A 17,868-nucleotide genomic window follows, 5' to 3' on the forward strand; every position below is an offset into this window, starting at 1 on the left:
ACCTATTTTCCAAGTGAAATGTTCTTTCTTATCATCATGTAAAATGCTCTTAATTCTTAATAACTAAGGAGTAATGCTCTTAATTCTTAAACAGTATTTGTTATTAACATATCTGTATTTATTTTATTTACTATGACCTAGAATACATTTTTTTATCCTTTAATTTTAGCCCTCTGTGTCAAGTTTTAGGTGAGTCTCTTTTAAATATTACAGAGCTGCATTAAAAAAAAAAACAAAAAACCTTATCCAAGATTCTCTGCTCTTAGTTACTAAGCTAGTTCATCTGTATTTGGTGTAATATTGAAATATTTCCATTTATTTCTACTCTATTATTTTCAAATTTCTATTAAACAAGTTTTGATGAACTTCCTATTTTTCCCTTCTTAACTTCTGTCGAATTGGTTGTCTTATTCTTTATATTAGTTTGGAAGCTATACAATCTATTGTTATTTTAATGATTATTCATATTTTAATATATATGGGAATATTAACTATAAAATTAATCTATATGTCTTCACTCATCCCAAAGAAAGAAAGAAACTTAGAATATTTTAACTCTGAGATCACTTTCAATCTTACTTGTTATTTTTGCCCTGTATTTAAATTCAACCTTGCTTTTAAACTCTGCTGCCCCACTGCCTCACCACCATTTATACTCAACATTATTATTATAGCTTTATACAGTCAGCACTTGTTTAGTTTTATTGAAATTTTATCAATTTCTTGGGTCACCATTGCTTTTTGTTTCCCCCTCCTTCGTTTGGGTTAAATTTTCTTCTTACTAAAATATACCCTTAACAAGTTCTTGTAGTGAGGCTCTATGGGTGCTAGATTCACTCCATCTTGTTTTTCCGAAAATGTCTTAATTGTGTCCTCACTCTTGAGTGACAGTTTAGTGTGGTCATTCTAGATAACAATTATTTTCTTTCAGCATTTTAATATATCATTCTACTGGCTTCAGACTTCAGTTGTTGATATTAAAAATTCAGCTGTATGTTTAATGGTCATTCCTCTTGTAAGCTGACTTTTTCTCTAGTTGCCTATAAAATCTCCATGTTTTCTTTGTAGAGTTAAGCTTCATCATAATGTGTATGGCTGTGGATTTATTTGTATTTATTCTGTCTTACATTCATTGTGCTTCTGACATTATTCATATTCTTATAGCAATTCTGGAAAATTCTCAGCCATTGTATCTTTATATATTGCCTCTTTACTATTCTCCCTCTTTTCTCCTTCTGGAACTCTTAGACCTATATTGGACCTTCTCATTTTACCCTCAATATTTTAAAATTTCTCTTTTATATTTTCCATTTGAAACTTCTTGCCTAGCTACTGTAGTTAACTCTATGTTATTTACATTCAACTTCTCAGCCATTGTCATTTGAGAATGACAAGTAAAGATTTCATGCTTCATTCAGTGCTATAGCGTTATGGTAAACTTTTTGAAAAAAATTCCGTGTATGCTCTGAGGAAAAGCCAACTGCTTAAACATTGCATTGCACAAAAATCCCTCAAGTGCCCGTAGGAAACAGCTGCCATACTTTCTCAAAAACTCCAAACAACCATACTCCAATGGGATGAGACAGCACCTGGAGCTTCAATGTCTTCTCTAAGTTACAGAGCTAGGTTGGACACAGTACAGGTCCAACTTTTCATTCACTGTAGGCAAACCAATAGTCTTGGGTCTCACTATGTCTTTATCAATTAAAATCTTAGCACCACAGTGATCCTAGTCATGGTACAACCTATATAGGCATGAATCTCTAGGTTTTTCAGCACTGGACTCCATGAATGGGAAGGTAACTCTCCTTCTCAGCTAGCATACATCTTCTGATGTCTGGGTCCCAAACGCTAAGGAACCAAGCTTAAAAACCTAAATAACACACTCTATCTAGAATAATCTTTATACCCCTGTGTACTCATACAATATGCAGAACATAAAAAGGGCAGAAGAAAGCAGAAGATGCCACTTGGGGGTTCACTAACAGGCCTATACTGGCACACGATCCACAGATAGAGTAATACTGTAATAAGCATTCCCTTCACAACGCAGCCACTGGGTTTTTCATCAATGACCATAGTAGTCATTACTAGGGGGTCTATTTGATTTATTTACAAACATATCTGGTCTTTTCATCGTATCTTACTTTTCGTGATTTTAATGCATTCTTCTGCATTTGTAATTATTTTAAATGTACTTATTTTATCATTCCCATTCCAGGTTTGGGAGATTCATTCTACTTATTGTGCCGGGTGGCTCTCATTCATGGTTTGTTGTTTTCTCATCTGTTCTGTGATCTTGGATTGTGACCTCATCTTCAGCAAGTTCTGTTGAAATCCTCTTCCACGGAGTGAAAGTATGTTTCTCCAAAGTGGTTTTGTGTTTGCTTCTCTAAAGTATCCCAGGGACATCATTAGCTCACAGCAATTTTCTTAAAATTTTCACAGAATTTCTCGGCTTGAGGGTGCCCAGAACATGTGGATATTATCATTTCAAACCTTGAAACCAGGTTCTCAGAGATTTTCCTTTCTTTCCTTCACTAAAGACAGATAGCTTTCTCATCATCTCTTTATGTTGGTGTGTGGATTTTTAGTCCACTTTTACACAGAAGGTGCAGGATTTCAAAATCCAGGCTTTATACAAGGGCTTTATTTTGAACTCTCTGGTTATCCAGGACTAGCTTCATTTCCTCTCCCTTGTAGGAATTAAAGCTATGCTCCCCAGCCTCCAAAAAAGAATAAACATCAGCTCAAACTCATCTTATTTAATTAACAGTTCCTTCTTTATCCCTGGGAACTGGGGTTACATTTTCTCATAAATGCAATTGTACATATCTAATAATTTTTATTGTATTTTATCCAACATGTATAGAAGCTGTTAGAAGGAGAATTTTCCGATTGTTTTGCCTGCCAGCTTGCTGGAACCAGAAATTCTCAATTGTACTTCTTACACGCAACTCTCTTTTTGTACTAATATTATAATGCTTTTTGTACTAATATTTTTGTACTAATATTATACTCTCTTTTTGTACTAATATTATAATGCTTTACATTCACTTTCACTGAATTACATAATTATAATAATAAGTTTAACTTAAATCAACAGATTTGGGAGCACATGTACACACTCATCTGATTCTTCGTGAGTATACAACTCCAACTGGTAGAAGCAGGAGTTTAGCGCATACTAGAGAGTTTCCTGCTAGCCAGGTATGTTCTGCAGGCTATAAACATCAGTTAGTATGTTTTAAAGAAAGAATGGGGACTATTACAAATCCAATGAGGGGGTTAAACGGGAATTAAGAAAGCATCTGTTATAACTTTTAGGAATGGAGCGTAGGAATTGATGAGAAATGAGTCTAGAGAAATATGTTAAATTCATGCTCTGAAGGCATATCAGTCATTCTAAGAAATTTGGCCCTAATCCTTATCAAAGTATATAGACCTGTGGGTTTTAAATGAGAAAACATACATGGAACAATCTGCATAAAGTTTTACACAAATGTAAGACATTTTTCCTATTATTCCAATATCGATAAAAGCTCCCCAAACCCCTAGAAGTTAGTGAAGCAGTTTAAATGTTCTAATATTTATATGAATGCAAGTTCTCAAGCCACTTTGAAGTTTTTGCAGATACTCTTGAGTGGAACTGTCACTCCACTCACTTGGCCTGTGATACCTCAGTGAACTTCTCCACCATCCAATGGACCTCAGTTACACCCTCTTCAGAGAAGTCTGACCCTCAGCCTTAGTGATGGGGGAATGTGTTCAATCCCTGTGTACTCTGCCTCAACCCTAGAGCTACTGACTGCCCCTATATTTGTCATTCTTGTCTTCTTTAGAGTTCTTTTTGCCCCTTAGTAGTTATGTCCCATTACTAGTTAATAATTCTTTATATTAAACTTTCTCTGTTTGAATGAATGTGTTGTTTCTCTCTCCAGATTGGACAATGATTAATATACGCATTGAAATTTGAGAACCAATACCCTAGATCACAAAATTATCCCAGAGTTTCCTGTTATTTTCACCAAAAGTAAGTGAATGATTCCAATGACCATATAAATACTTGTTCCTAAAAGACTGAGGGTCATAAATACCATAAACTTACAAGTTCAAATAAATATTTATTCAGGGAAATTCTGACATAAGCCACATACTGTGTACTTTTATGGCTATATATGTAATCTGTACATGTGTGCTGATGCTTTTCTGATTACAAAGCCTATAAAAAAACACTAGTTTAATTTTTTAAAATCTCAGGTCACTATGATTCAAGGCAAAATTAATCATCTGGGGAGCTAAGAGATAATAGTAATTATAGTTCAAAGTTGTTTGAAATACATTATAATTATTCATTTATAGAATCCTATTTCAGTCATGAAATGAGTACAAAGGTCAAGAAAAGGAAATATATATTTAATGGGGCTTTACAAAAGGAACATCCTTTTCTTTTTTGCAGTACACGGGCCTCTCACTGTTGTGGAGCACAGGCTCTGGACGGATTTTAGTTGCTTAACGGATTTTAGTTGCTTAACAATAAAACATGATTATTTTCTTTTCAGAGACAATCTGCCCTTGGTTTTTAAGAAACACTGGGTAACTCTGATAGAATTTTAGACATGTGTATTTGAATAGGAAACAACGAATCTGGATATCGATGTTCACAACCTCAAAATGAAAATCTCATTTCTAGTTACTTGCTTGTGTAGAGGGTTTCATAAAGTTCTGATTGTGATTATCTTGTCTTAAAAGGTGAGGAAAGGAGAATGTACACTGATGTTTTTATGGATAGAAGATCTAGTGATGAAACAAAGTTAATGAGCTTGTGCTGGCCACTCCTGATTGCTAGAGTGTATTAATTTCTCATATCTCTGAATTTGGATTCTCTAAACGAGTGCTTGTTAAATGTTAATGTGCATACTAATCCTCTGAGATCATTCTAAGGCAGATTCTAATTCAACAAGTCTGAGTCAGAGCCTGAGATTCTGCATTTTTAACAACTTCCCAGGTGATGTTGATGTTGAGGCCTGAGGCCCCACTTGAGTAGCTCAGCCCCTCCACCCTAGAAAGCAACTGAATCACAAGAAGGTACATGTGCACTTCTAACAAGTAGACCTTATGAGTAAATAAAGTTGTAAGAAGAAAGCCCTCTTTTCTGATCAGTCAACTTCCAGGCCCCATTTCTGAATATAGGGGTCAGGAAAAAGATTACTAGAAGGTTTGGATCCACCAGAGGGCAGACAGCAGAAGCAAGAAGAATGACAATCCTGCAGCCTGTGGAACGAAAACCATATTCACAGAAAGATAGACAAAATGAAAAGGCAGAGGACTATGTACCAAATGATGGAACAAGATAAAACCCCAGAAAAACGATTAAATGAAGTGGAGATAGGCAACCTTCCAGAAAAAGAATTGAGAATAATGATAGGGAAGATGATCCAGGACCTCGGAAAAAGAATGGAGGCAAAGATCAAGAAGATGCAAGAAATGTTTAACAAAGGCCTAGAAGAATTAAAAAACAAACACCTAGAAGAATTACAGAACAGAGATGAACAATACAATAACTGAAATGAAAAATACACTAGAAGGAATCAATAGCAGAATAACTGAGGCAGAAGAATGGATAAGTGACCTGGAAGACAGAATGGTGGAACTCACTGCTGTGAAACAGAGTAAAGCAAAAGGAATGAAAAGAAATGAAGACAGCCTAAGAGACCTCTGGGACAACATTAAATGCACCAGCCTTCACAGTATAGAGGTCAAAGAAGGAGAAGAGAGAGAGAAAGGACCGGAGAAAATATTTGAAGACAAAATAGTCGAAAATTTCCCTAACATGGGAAAGGAAATAGCCACCCAGGTCCAGGAAGCACAGAGAGTTCCAGGCAGGATAAACCCAAGGAGAAACACACCAAGACAACTAGTAATCAAACTGAAAAATATTAAAGACAAAGAAAAATTATTAAAAACAACAAGGGAAAAACGACAAATAACATACAAGGGAACTCCCATAAGGTTAACAGCTGATTTCTCAGCAGAAACTCTACAAGCCAGAAGGGAGTGGCATGATATATTTAAAGTGATGAAAGGGAAGAACCTACAACCAAGATTACTCTACCCAGCAAGGATCTAATTAAGATTTGACAGAGAAATTAAAACCTTTACAGACAAGCAAAAGTTAAGGGAATTCAGCACAACCAAACTAGCTTTACAACAAATGCTAAAGGAACTTCTCTAGGCAGGAAACACAAGAGAAGGAAAAGACCTACAATAACAAACGCAAAACAATTAAGAAAATGGGAATAGGAACATACATATCGATAATTACCTTAAATGTAAATGGACTAAATGCTCCAACCAAAAGACATAGACTGGCTGAATGGATACAAAAACAAGACCCATATATATGCTGTCTACAAGAGACCCACTTCAGAACTAGGGACACATACAGACTGAAAGTGAGGGGATGGAAAAAGATGTTCCATGCAAATGGAAATCAAAAGAAAGCTGGAGTAGCAATTCTCATATCAGACAAAATTGACATTAAAACAAAGACTATTACAACAGACAAAGAAGGACACTACATAATGATCAAGGGATCAATCCAGGAAGAAGATATAACAATTGTATATATTTATGCACCCTACATAGGAGCATCTCAATACATAAGGCAAATACTAACAGCCATAAAAGGGGAAATCGACAGTAACACAATCATAGTAGGGGACTTAACACCCCACTTTTACCAATGGACAGATCATTCAAAATGAAAATAAATAAGGAAACACAAGCTTTAAACAATACATTAAACAAGATGGACTTAATTGATATTTATAGGACATTCCTTCCAAAAACAACAGAACACACATTCTTCTCAAGTGCTCATGAAACATTCTCCAGGACAGATCATATCTTGGGTCACAAATCAAGCCTTGGTAAATTTAAGAAAATTGAAATCGTATCAAGTATCTTTTCCGACCACAACGCTATGAGACTAGATATCAATTACAGGAAAAAATCTGTAAGAAATACAAACACATGGAGGCTAAACAACACACTACTTAATAACCAAGAGATCACCGAAGAAATCAAAGGGTAAATCAAAAAATACCTAGAAACAAATGACAATGAAAACATAACGACACAAAATCTATGGGATGCAGCAAAAGCAGTTCTAAGAGGGAAGCTTATAGCTATACAAGCCTACCTCAAGAAACAAGAAACATCTCAAATAAACAACCTAACCTTACATCTAAAGTAATTAGAGAAAAAAGAATAAAAAAACCCCAAAGTTAGCAGAAGGAAAGAAATCATAAAGATCAAATCAGAAAGAAATGAAAACTAAATGAAGGAAATGATAGCAAAGATAAATAAAACTAAAAGCAGGTTCTTTGAGAAGATAAACAAAATTGATAAACCATTAGCCAGACTTATCAAGAAAAGAAGGGATAAGGTAGATAGCTAGTGGGAAGCAGCCGCATAGCACAGGGAGATCAGCTCGGTGCTTTGTGACCGCCTGGAGGGGGGCAATAGGGAGGGTGGGAGGGAGGGAGACGCAAGCAGGAAGAGATATGGGAACATATGTATATATATAACTGATTCATTTTGTTGTGAAGCTGAAACTAACATACTATTGTAAAGCAATTATATTCCAATAAAGATGTTAAAATGAAAAAAAAAAGAAAAGAAGGGAGAAGACTCAAATCAGTAGAATTAAAAATGAAAAAGGAGAAGTAACAACTGACACTGCAGAAATACAAAGGATCATGAAAGATTACTACAAGCAACTCTATGCCAATAAAATGGACAACCTGGAAGAAATGGACAAATTCTTAGAAATGCACAACCTTCCGAAACTGAACCAGGAAGAAATAGAAAATATGAACAGAATAATCACAAGCACTGAAATTGCAACTGTGATTAAAAATCTTCCAACAAACAAAAGCCCAGGACCAGATGGCTTCACAGGCGAATTCTATCAAACATTTAGAGAAGAGATAACACCTATCCTTCTCAAACTCTTCCAAAATATAGCAGAGGGAGGAACACTCCCAAACTCATTCTACGAGGCCATCATCATCTTGATACCAAAACCAGACAAAGATGTCACAAAGAAAGAAAACTACAGGCCAACATCACTGATGAACATAGATGCAAAAATCCTCAACAAAATACTAGCAAACAGAATCCAACAACACATTAAAAGGATCATACACCATGATCAAGTGGGGTTTATCCCAGGAATGCAAGGATTCTTCAATATACGCAAATCAATCAATGTGATACACCATATTAACAAACTGAAGGAGAAAAACCATATGATCATCTCAATAGATGTAGAGAAAGCTTTTGACAGAATTCAATACCCATTTATGATAAAAACCCTCCAGAAAGTAGGCATAGAAGGAACTTACCTCAACATAATAAGGCCATATATGACAAAACGACAGCCAACATCATCCTCGATGGTGAAAAACTGAAACCCTTTCCACTAAGATGAGGAACAAGACAAGGTTGCCCACTCTCACCACTATTATTCAACAATATGCAAAACTTTTTAAAGTTTTAGCCACAGCAATCAGAGAAGAAAAAGAAATAAAAGGAAGCCAAATCGGAAAAGAAGTAAAGCTGTCACTGTTTCTAGATGACATGATACTATACATAGAGAATCCTAAACATGTCTACTAGAGCTAATAAATGAATTTGGGAAAGTAGCAGGATACAAAATTAATGCACAGAAATCTCTTGCATTCCTATACACTAATGATGAAAACTCTGAAAGTGAAATTAAGAAAGCACTCCCATTTACCATTGCAACAGAAAGAATAAAATACCTAGGAATAAACCTATCTAGGGAGACAAAAGACCTGTATGCAGAAAACTAAAAGACACTGATGAAAGAAATTAAAGATGATACAGACAGATGAAGAGATATACCATGTTCTTGAATTGGAAGAATCAACATTGTGAAAATGAGTATACTACGCAAAGCAATCTACAGATTCAATGCAATCCCTAACAAACTACTACTGGCATTTTTCACAGAGCCTGAACAAAAAATTTCACAATTTGTATGGAAACACAAAAGACCCCAAATAGCTAAACCAATGTTGAGAAAGAAAAATGGAACTGGAGGAATCAGGCTCCCAGACTTCAGTAATCAAAACAGTATGGTACTGGCACAAAAACAGAAATATTGATCAATGGAACAGGATAGAAACCCCAGAGAAAAGCCTACGCACATATGGTCACCTTATCTTTGACAAAGGAGGCAAGATTATACAATGGAGAAAACACAGCCTCTTCAATTAGTGGTGCTGGGAAAACTGGACAGCTACATGTAAAAGAATGAAATTAGAACATTCCCTAATGCCATACCCAAAAGTAAACTCCAAATGGATTAAAGACCTAAATGTAAGGCCAGACACCATCAAACTCTTAGAGGAAAACATAGATAGAACACTCTATAACATAAATTACAGCAAGATCCTTTTTGACCCACCTCCTAGAGAAATGGAAATAAAAATAAACAAATGGGACCTAATGAAACTTCAAAGCTTTTGCACAGCAAAGGAAACGCTAAACAAGACAAAAAGACAACCCTCAGAATGGGAGAAAATATTCGCAAACGAATCAATGGACAAAAGATTAATCTCCAAAATATATAAACAGTTCATGCAGCTCAATATTAAAAAAACAAACAACCCAATCCAGAGATGGGCAGGAGACCTAAATAGACATTTCTCCAAAGAAGACATACAGATGGCCAAGAGGCACATGAAAAGCTGCTCAACATCAGTAATTATTAGAGAAATGCAAATTAAAACTACAATGAGGTATCACCTCACACCAGTTAGAATGGGCTTCATCAGAAAATCAACAAACAACAAATGCTGGAGACGGTGTGGAGAAAGGGGAACCCTCTTGCACTGTTGGTGGGAATGTAAATTAGTGCAGCCACTATGGAGAACAGTATGGAGGTTCCTTAAGAAAACTAAAAATAGAATTACCATATGATCCAGAATCCCACTACTGGGCATATACCCTGAGAAAACCATAATTCAAAAAGACACATGCACCCCAATGTTCACTGCAGCACTGTTTACATAGCCAGGTCATGGAAGCAACCTAAATGCCCATCGACAGACGAATGGATAAAGATGTGGTACATGTATAGAATGGAATATTACTCAGCCATAAAAAGGAATGAAATTGGGTCATTTGTTGAGACGTGGATGGACCTAGAGACTGTCATACAGAGTGAAGTAAGTCAGAAAAAGAAAAACAAATATTGTATATTAACACACATATGTGGAATCTAGAAAAATGGTACAGATCAACCGGTTTGCAGGGCAGAAATAGAGACACAGATGTAGAGAACAAACGTATGGACACCAAGGGGGGAAAGTGGGGGGTGGGGGTGGGATGAATTGGGAGATTGGGATTGACATGTATACACCGATGTGGATTAAATGGATGACTAATAAGAACCTGCTGTATAAAAAAAATTAATTATATTTTTTAAAAAAGGTTTGAATCCCAAGTGAGAGTTGCCACAATGTGCATCTAAATCTGCCTATTCAGATGATGACAGTTGGAGACTAACTTGCCTCTTTTGCTATCCCCTTGAACAGTCAGTGGGAGAATTCACTATCATGTATATTACCAGCTACATCCAGCTGATCAAAGATACACAGAGAGTTGGCTATTATACCTTCATATCAAAGGTGAGAGATTGGAAGAGAGGCAAAAATTGGTGCCGTGTTTGGGTTTTTTTGGTCCACTGCATCCTTAATAAATTGGCCCTTTTAAAGGAATGTGGTATTGTGTGTTTACCTCTATTGGTGCAACATAGGTAGGTTAAGGAAGTAGGAATAGACTCCAGGCAGGGCTGAAGATTGGGCCTTTTAGGGGATTACACCTCAGGAAAACTGATCTGGAAAACCTAATTTCAGTTTTTTCATTCTCCAGAAAAGTGCTGGGGTTGTTAATTGTTGCTTTCCCTGGAACCACAGGCTTGTAGAGGATCTTCTGGATGGCTGGGGATTAGGAGGGCAAGACAGTACACATCACTTCATGAGAATCACAAAGGGAGTCTTGGAGGACTCCACATCCAAAGGGATCCTCAGCCCATTAGGTGGAACCATCTTCAGTGGGGTATTCTGTGAGATGTAAGGGCCAGGGAGACTTGTCCCTCTGACAGGGAGAAGGCTGTTGTGTTCCCACTGCATGTAGTAGCAGCTGACTCTGTGTTCTCACTAGAGGTGTCTGTTGGTTGTTGGTGTCTTTCAATCAATTGTGCAATCCTTTTCTTCCTGGAACTCACCTAGGTGGCACCCAGAGCCTCGTTCAGTTATTTAGCAGATATTTCTGGATTCCCTTCCATGGACGGGCACTGCATGGCCTTATCTGGACAGTATCACAGACATGCATGCAGTAGTGGCTATAGAGGGAGGGGTTGAGAACACAGACAGACTTGGGTTGGAATCCCAATTCTGTTACCTACTAGCTATTTGACTACTGTGAGTTTTTGCACCTATAGAAAGAAGATAATCCTTCACTGGACTGTCGAAGGAACTAAATGAAATAATGAACACAAGGGACCGAGCAGCAGTGTCTGGCATATCATAAGAGTCCAATAAAGTGTAGATATTATTTTATTGTTATTGTTATAATTATTTCTAAACACACCCTCTGAGCTCTTGTCCAATATTTCCAACCACCTAGAGTTCTCTCTCCCTAGATATCCTCTGTAAGTACCTCAAACTCACTATTTCCAAAACGGAACCCATTAGCATTCTCAGGAAATTCATTCCTTTTTTTCTTATCTTAGTATCTCCATCTGCTATTATCTTTATGGACAAATAAATTATCTGGAGGCCACCTTTGACTCCTGTTTCTTCTTTACTCCAAAATTAAATATCATCTATTCTGTCCTTTTTAACTCATAAATGCCTCCCTCTCTCTCCATTCCAACTTGCACTGCCCTGCTTTACACTTTCATTCTCTTTTTCCTGCACTGCCCCTAGGTACAGCTTCTGTAAGTATTTCTAAATAATGCCGATTTTAACTACTTTGTCCCGTTGTGTCCACAACCACATTAGTACTTGTTGAACCGTGTTCTAATTTTTTAATTCAAGAAATGCAGCCTCGGGCTTCCCTGGTGGCGCAGTGGTTGAGAGTCTGCCTGCCGATGAAGGGGACATGGGTTCATGCCCCAGTCCGGGAAGATCCCACATGCCGCGAAGCGGCTGCGCCCGTGAGCCATGGCCACTGAGCCTGCGCCTCTGGAGCCTGCGCTCCGCAACGGGAGAGACCACAACAGTGAGAGGCCGGCGTACCAAAAAAAAAAAAAAAAAAAAAAGAAATGCAGCTTCCTTACTGGTCTCCAGCCACCAATCTCTACCTTTTCTAAATCATGTGTTTCTCTGCCTCCAGAATGATCATTTAAAAAAAACAAATCTGATGATACTGCTCCAAATCACAAATACCTTCAGGAGCTTCTTATTATTTCAAATTCCACTCAAGGTGTGGAAAACCATCCATTACTGATCCCCACATTCACTTTTGAGCCCCATTCTCCTACCAAACCTATGTCTATGCGTCCTATATACACTCTAGCCACACAGAGCCAGAATTTTCAAGGCAGGGAGCCTTCCCCATGTCGTCTCGACCTCGGATCCCTTCCCCATCCTGTGCCCCCTCCTGTCTTTCCTCCAATTGCCATCAATCCTTTCCTCATTCTACAAAAGTCACGTCCTCTGTAAAGACTTCCAAACCTTTTCTTCCAAGGATATTTAGCCACTTTTGCCTCATAAGGTAAAATACTCTACCACAGGGTCATTACAGAACAAGTCCTTCTGTGTCTGACTCTCCCGTGAGACTTTGAGTGTCTCTCCTACTAGACTGGGAGCTCTGCAGGGGCAGGTCTTTGCTCACTTCTTCATATTGACAACATGTAGTTGATCTTTGGTAAATGTTTGATGTATGAAAGGATGGATGAATGAAAAGTTTAATCAAGCTGGAGGCAGGGTGCCCTGGGCTCATTTGGGAGGGAAATGAAGGACACTCATTGGTGTTCTGTAGTTGAGAGGAAAGTAGCATCTCAAACAGTAACAGATTTTACAAATCAAAGCATAGCCTTCTTCTTTCTCCTATGAGAAGCACACTGAGAATTAAGTCATCACTAAATGAAGCACTATCATCATTAAATCTGCAAGGAGCCAAAGGCCTGTGGAGTCCAAGCATAACAGAAAGGCCTTAGGGAACGCTATGTGCAGGTCTTAGGAAGACATACAAGAGGAAGCGAGGGCCAGTGCTCTGGGTCATTTGCATAAGGCTTTGGGCAGCTACTTGGTCACTTGAGGACAACTGATGGCCTAGGTAGAAAGGTATGAGTGGACATTCTTCCATTAATGGTAAGAATTAAGGGATATATCATTCTGAGCCAAGAGAAGTGCTTTCTCTCCAAGCTAGTTCTATTACATAAGGGGTATATTACTTTGCTAAGGCGGCCATTAACAAAGTATCAGCAGAAATTTATCGCTTCGTAGTTCTAAAGGCTAGGCATCTGGAATCAGTTCATTCTGAGGCTGTAAGGGAGAATCTGGTCCATGCCTCTCTGCTAGCTTCTCGAGTTTGCTGGCCATCTCTGTTGTTCATGGGCTTCTGCTGCCTTACCCTGATTTCCGCCTTCACCTTCACATGGCACTCTCCCTGTGTATGTGTCCAAATTTCCCCATTTCATAAGGGAACCATCATATTGGATTAGGGACCCATCCTACTGTAGGATGACCTCTTCCTAACTTAACTAATTACAATTGCACTGACCTTATTTCCAAATAGGGTCACATTCTAAAGTACTGGGGAGTAGGGCTTCAACATATAAAATTTTGAAGGAACACAATTCAACCTATAACAAGAGATTAGATGGTGCTCATCCCAGGAAAGGCTGTTCTCCCAGCATCTTGGGATGGCATACGAGAAACTCACAGAGAAGAGAGCTGTGGTTCTGATGTCTCAGGAAGAGAAGGGCTAGGAGATCCCTAGCAAACACCATCAACTAACCACCCAATCCTTGTGAGCTGGGAAAGGGACAGACTATAAAAGGAGGGGAGGAAAGGTCTTCAGAACCAGACCCCTTCCTAAGAAGTCTTCTGGCAGGTCATGGGAGACGAACACCAAGAAGCTCTCAGGGATACACACACCACCGGACTTGAGGAAACGCAGGATTGGGAAGGCATTGTGCCAGCTGGCACAATGAAGCCCCAAGGTGTTTGAGTGAGGTGACAAGGCACTGAGATTAAAGTCCTAATTCCTTACATCCAAATACTGGTTATGCATAAAACACAGAAAGTTTAGAAAGAAGATAATTTGACAAAAAATATCTCTCTGCCTTAATTTATGGAAGAAGAAACCAAGACTCAGAGGGGAAATCTGTGCTATAATGTAGAAGAAAGAACACCAGACAAAGAAGCAGAACTCTGTGAAGTCCCTATTTTGACACTAACTAATCAACCTTAGGCAAACTACGTCAACTCACTGAGCCTCACTGTCCTTATCTTAAACTATGATACATCCTTCAGAGAATGGCTCGGTTGATTAAAGGCGATAATGGATGTGAAAGTACCGCTCGACTCTAAGAGATGGTTCAATAAATCCCAAAGTACACTGATCAAATCCTATTCCTATTTGAATCTATACTATCCAGCACACAGTAGACGTTCAGCAATGTCTGTTGATAAATGAATTAATTCAATCCAGCCCTTAAAAGGGAAAAACCCCAGAATACAACATCCAGATCTTAACCTGAATTCTAACTTCCTGAGGCCTTGAAAATAAGACTTCCCACAGAGGTCCTTATCCAACAAGGCAACCCCAGAATCATAGGGGCAATAGATTTCCTAAAGGCAGCATCTCAGTTATCCAGAAGAAACTCTCTTTCTAGGGTTGCTGCTCGTGTTCTGAGCAGGCTATTGGAAAGAGTACATCCCCTGGCAATACACAGCGGGGTTCTCTGGACTCAGAGGAATCTCCCCTGGGTAAGGACTACACGTCTGATACACTCCTCAAGGGGTGAGCGAGTGAACCCAGAAAGCAAATCCACAGCAGCCAGCATAAACCTCCAGCAGTTATGATTCTGGAGTCTGGTGGCCATAGGAGAGACCTTTGGGGCACATTATTGTGGCTGAGTATTATTACCGTATATTGCAAGTTCTGACCTGGGGCAGAACTTTCTCTGTCTGGTGACTCACTCTTTTTCTTAGTACCAACTACATTGTTTCTTGTAGACTGATCAAAATGCTCACATAAAATCTCTTCCTTTAGTGCTTAGCCAATGATTAGAGGCTAGGAAAAGGAAAGTTAATTTTGATGCAAACAACAGAAACTGACCAAGTTGTAAGACTTACTGAAAAATCCAAATCGTATATTGCAAGGGGACATTTTTCAGGGAAATTATCCTTTAAAATATAGATGGTGCTCACCACTGTGAATCTGTAGCTTCAGTCTTTAGGGTGATTAGACGACAATGCTTTACCCTAACGAGTGATGTCTAGGAGATCATTAGATCCTGGAGGGATGTACTTTACAGCATTTAAATAAACCTAAGTTACTGAACCCTAAAGAGCATAATTGATCATCATTTTATATTTGATCAAAATGGTTTGCAATTATTCCCGCTGGGAGATTTATCCATTTGCATCTTGCAGTCAGTTTTGGAATTTTATCCCTTTGATCTTGCCATAATATCATGATTAATTGATTGATTCAAGGGTTCAGGAGTCAATAAACCCAGTATTTGTTATTATTTATTATTTAACTGCCCCCAGTGTGCTGGTTGGAATTCAGACGCTAAAGAAAATACAGTCCAGCTCTCACAGCTTCTTAAAGAATTGATTACGCAGAAGAAAAAAAAGAAAACCCCTTTTTTGTTCAATCGTGTGAATATTAATGGGAGAGAGATAACAAAGAAAATGCATGCTATACTTATATTGGCCATGATTTAAACATGTTCTGAATATCTGCATTGTTGCTTACTTTTAAATTAATTTTTGAGATGTATATATGCATATATATATCCATATTTGTATCTGTACCTGAAAATAAAGCTCCCAGTTTAGTTATTCCTCACATTGTAGAAATGACTCTACTTGGGCATGATTCAAGAAAGACACGGACTTAGAAAAAATAAGCAATAAAACTGTCTTCAGTTCAGAAAAGTAAAAAACATGTAAGTTTAGAGATATTAATTGTTATCCTGATGACCTGTGTGCTCTTCTTAGATTAGGACTAAGCCTTCCTCACCTGAATAAACACTCCTTCACGTGATGGATTTAGCAGTGGCAAAGAATGAGTCACTGATCCCAAGAAACTCTAACTTCAGATGCCTAGACTTGCTGTCAAAGCCCTGGGCAAGCAAGAATATAACCAAATTGGCCAAATGGAAGGTAGCACAGTGATTAAATATGTTACCAAATTTGTGCTGTAATTCTCAAATCATGCTTTTTAAGATGATCATTCAAACATGCACCCTAAAAGAAGAAGGGATTTGCTTTGTACATAATGACATGCATGGGTATTATAGCCTCATCCAATGATTAGCACAATGTCAGGTTGATTTGGTGACTATTTTACATTTTACAAGGGATCAAATAAAGATATACAGAGCTCAGTGAATTTTTCCCAAGGATGCTAAAATAAAGTTAGTATTAACAGTAAGATATTGCAATCCTAATTCATAATTTCCAGAGAATTGTCTCTTCCTAGGCCACATTTCTACCCATAAACTGTCAAATTATATAGAGATCTCGTTACACAAATATGCTACTCTCACTTGAAGCTCCAGGAGAGAGGTTTGCAGCATCTAAAAATGGAATTCATCACCAAAAGCCCAATAAAAACTCAAAGGTGTAAGGATGCTACCGAGCTAAGATTGACGGTATGTCCTAAATGCACCAGCTGTGTAAAATATGAAACCATTGGCCATGCTGACGTCCCGAAGGAAGTCGATGAGAAACACATGCAATGCCACATGTCCTATATGACAGGCAAGACAACAATGGTTGACCAGATGTTCTTTTCCTTCTCATTTGCATGGTTAAGACATATGGTAACTGGGAAGAATGAAGTCATCTCTTAAGCAGTGATATGAATGGCTTGAAATAAAGTTGTTTTAAATCATAGGCCGCACACCTGCCATGGATTAATGTTGCAGAACCTCTGAAAATAAACATGTTAACTATAACCTAAACACCTTATGTCATACGGCGTTTTTTTATGCCTTGCTGCACATTTACAATCCTTTAAATAAAGCATAGCTCTTCGGAGGGTTTGAGATTGCATAGTTTTATCTGGAGAAAGGTTTGGTTTCCTTACACATGTTAAACTTGGGAGTATTTCAACACTTGCAATAGCAATATTTGGATGTCAGAAGATCTAGATTTCAGCACCCAGAGATAATTTGGTATATAAAACATCTGGTGTGTTTATGAGAGAGTATCAGATTTAAATCAGTGGTTTCCATATTCCTTTTAGTTTAAATATGTCTTTTGGTAGCAAGTGCAGTTTCTGGTTTATGTTCTTTTCTTTTCAAAGGCTAAAGTAAAACTAACACATATTTTTAAAGGTTGCCTTAAGTAAAATAATAGCAAAGAAGAAAGTCAATTTGCTTTTGCCATCTTGGGGACATGGGCGGCCAGACAACACAGCTCCAACTTATTACAGCTGATTCTCATACTCGGGATATTAAAATCTTGGTAGTGACTTATGGAGCACGAATGAAACCAAAGCCCTGAAATTCAGTCATGCTGAGAATTCCCAAGGAGTATGTAGAGTTGGGACGCTGTTTTCTTAAATTTGGAGGTGATAGGA

Source organism: Delphinus delphis, chromosome 14 (assembly GCF_949987515.2).
Source record: "Delphinus delphis chromosome 14, mDelDel1.2, whole genome shotgun sequence".
Classification (NCBI taxonomy): Eukaryota; Metazoa; Chordata; class Mammalia; order Artiodactyla; family Delphinidae; genus Delphinus; species Delphinus delphis.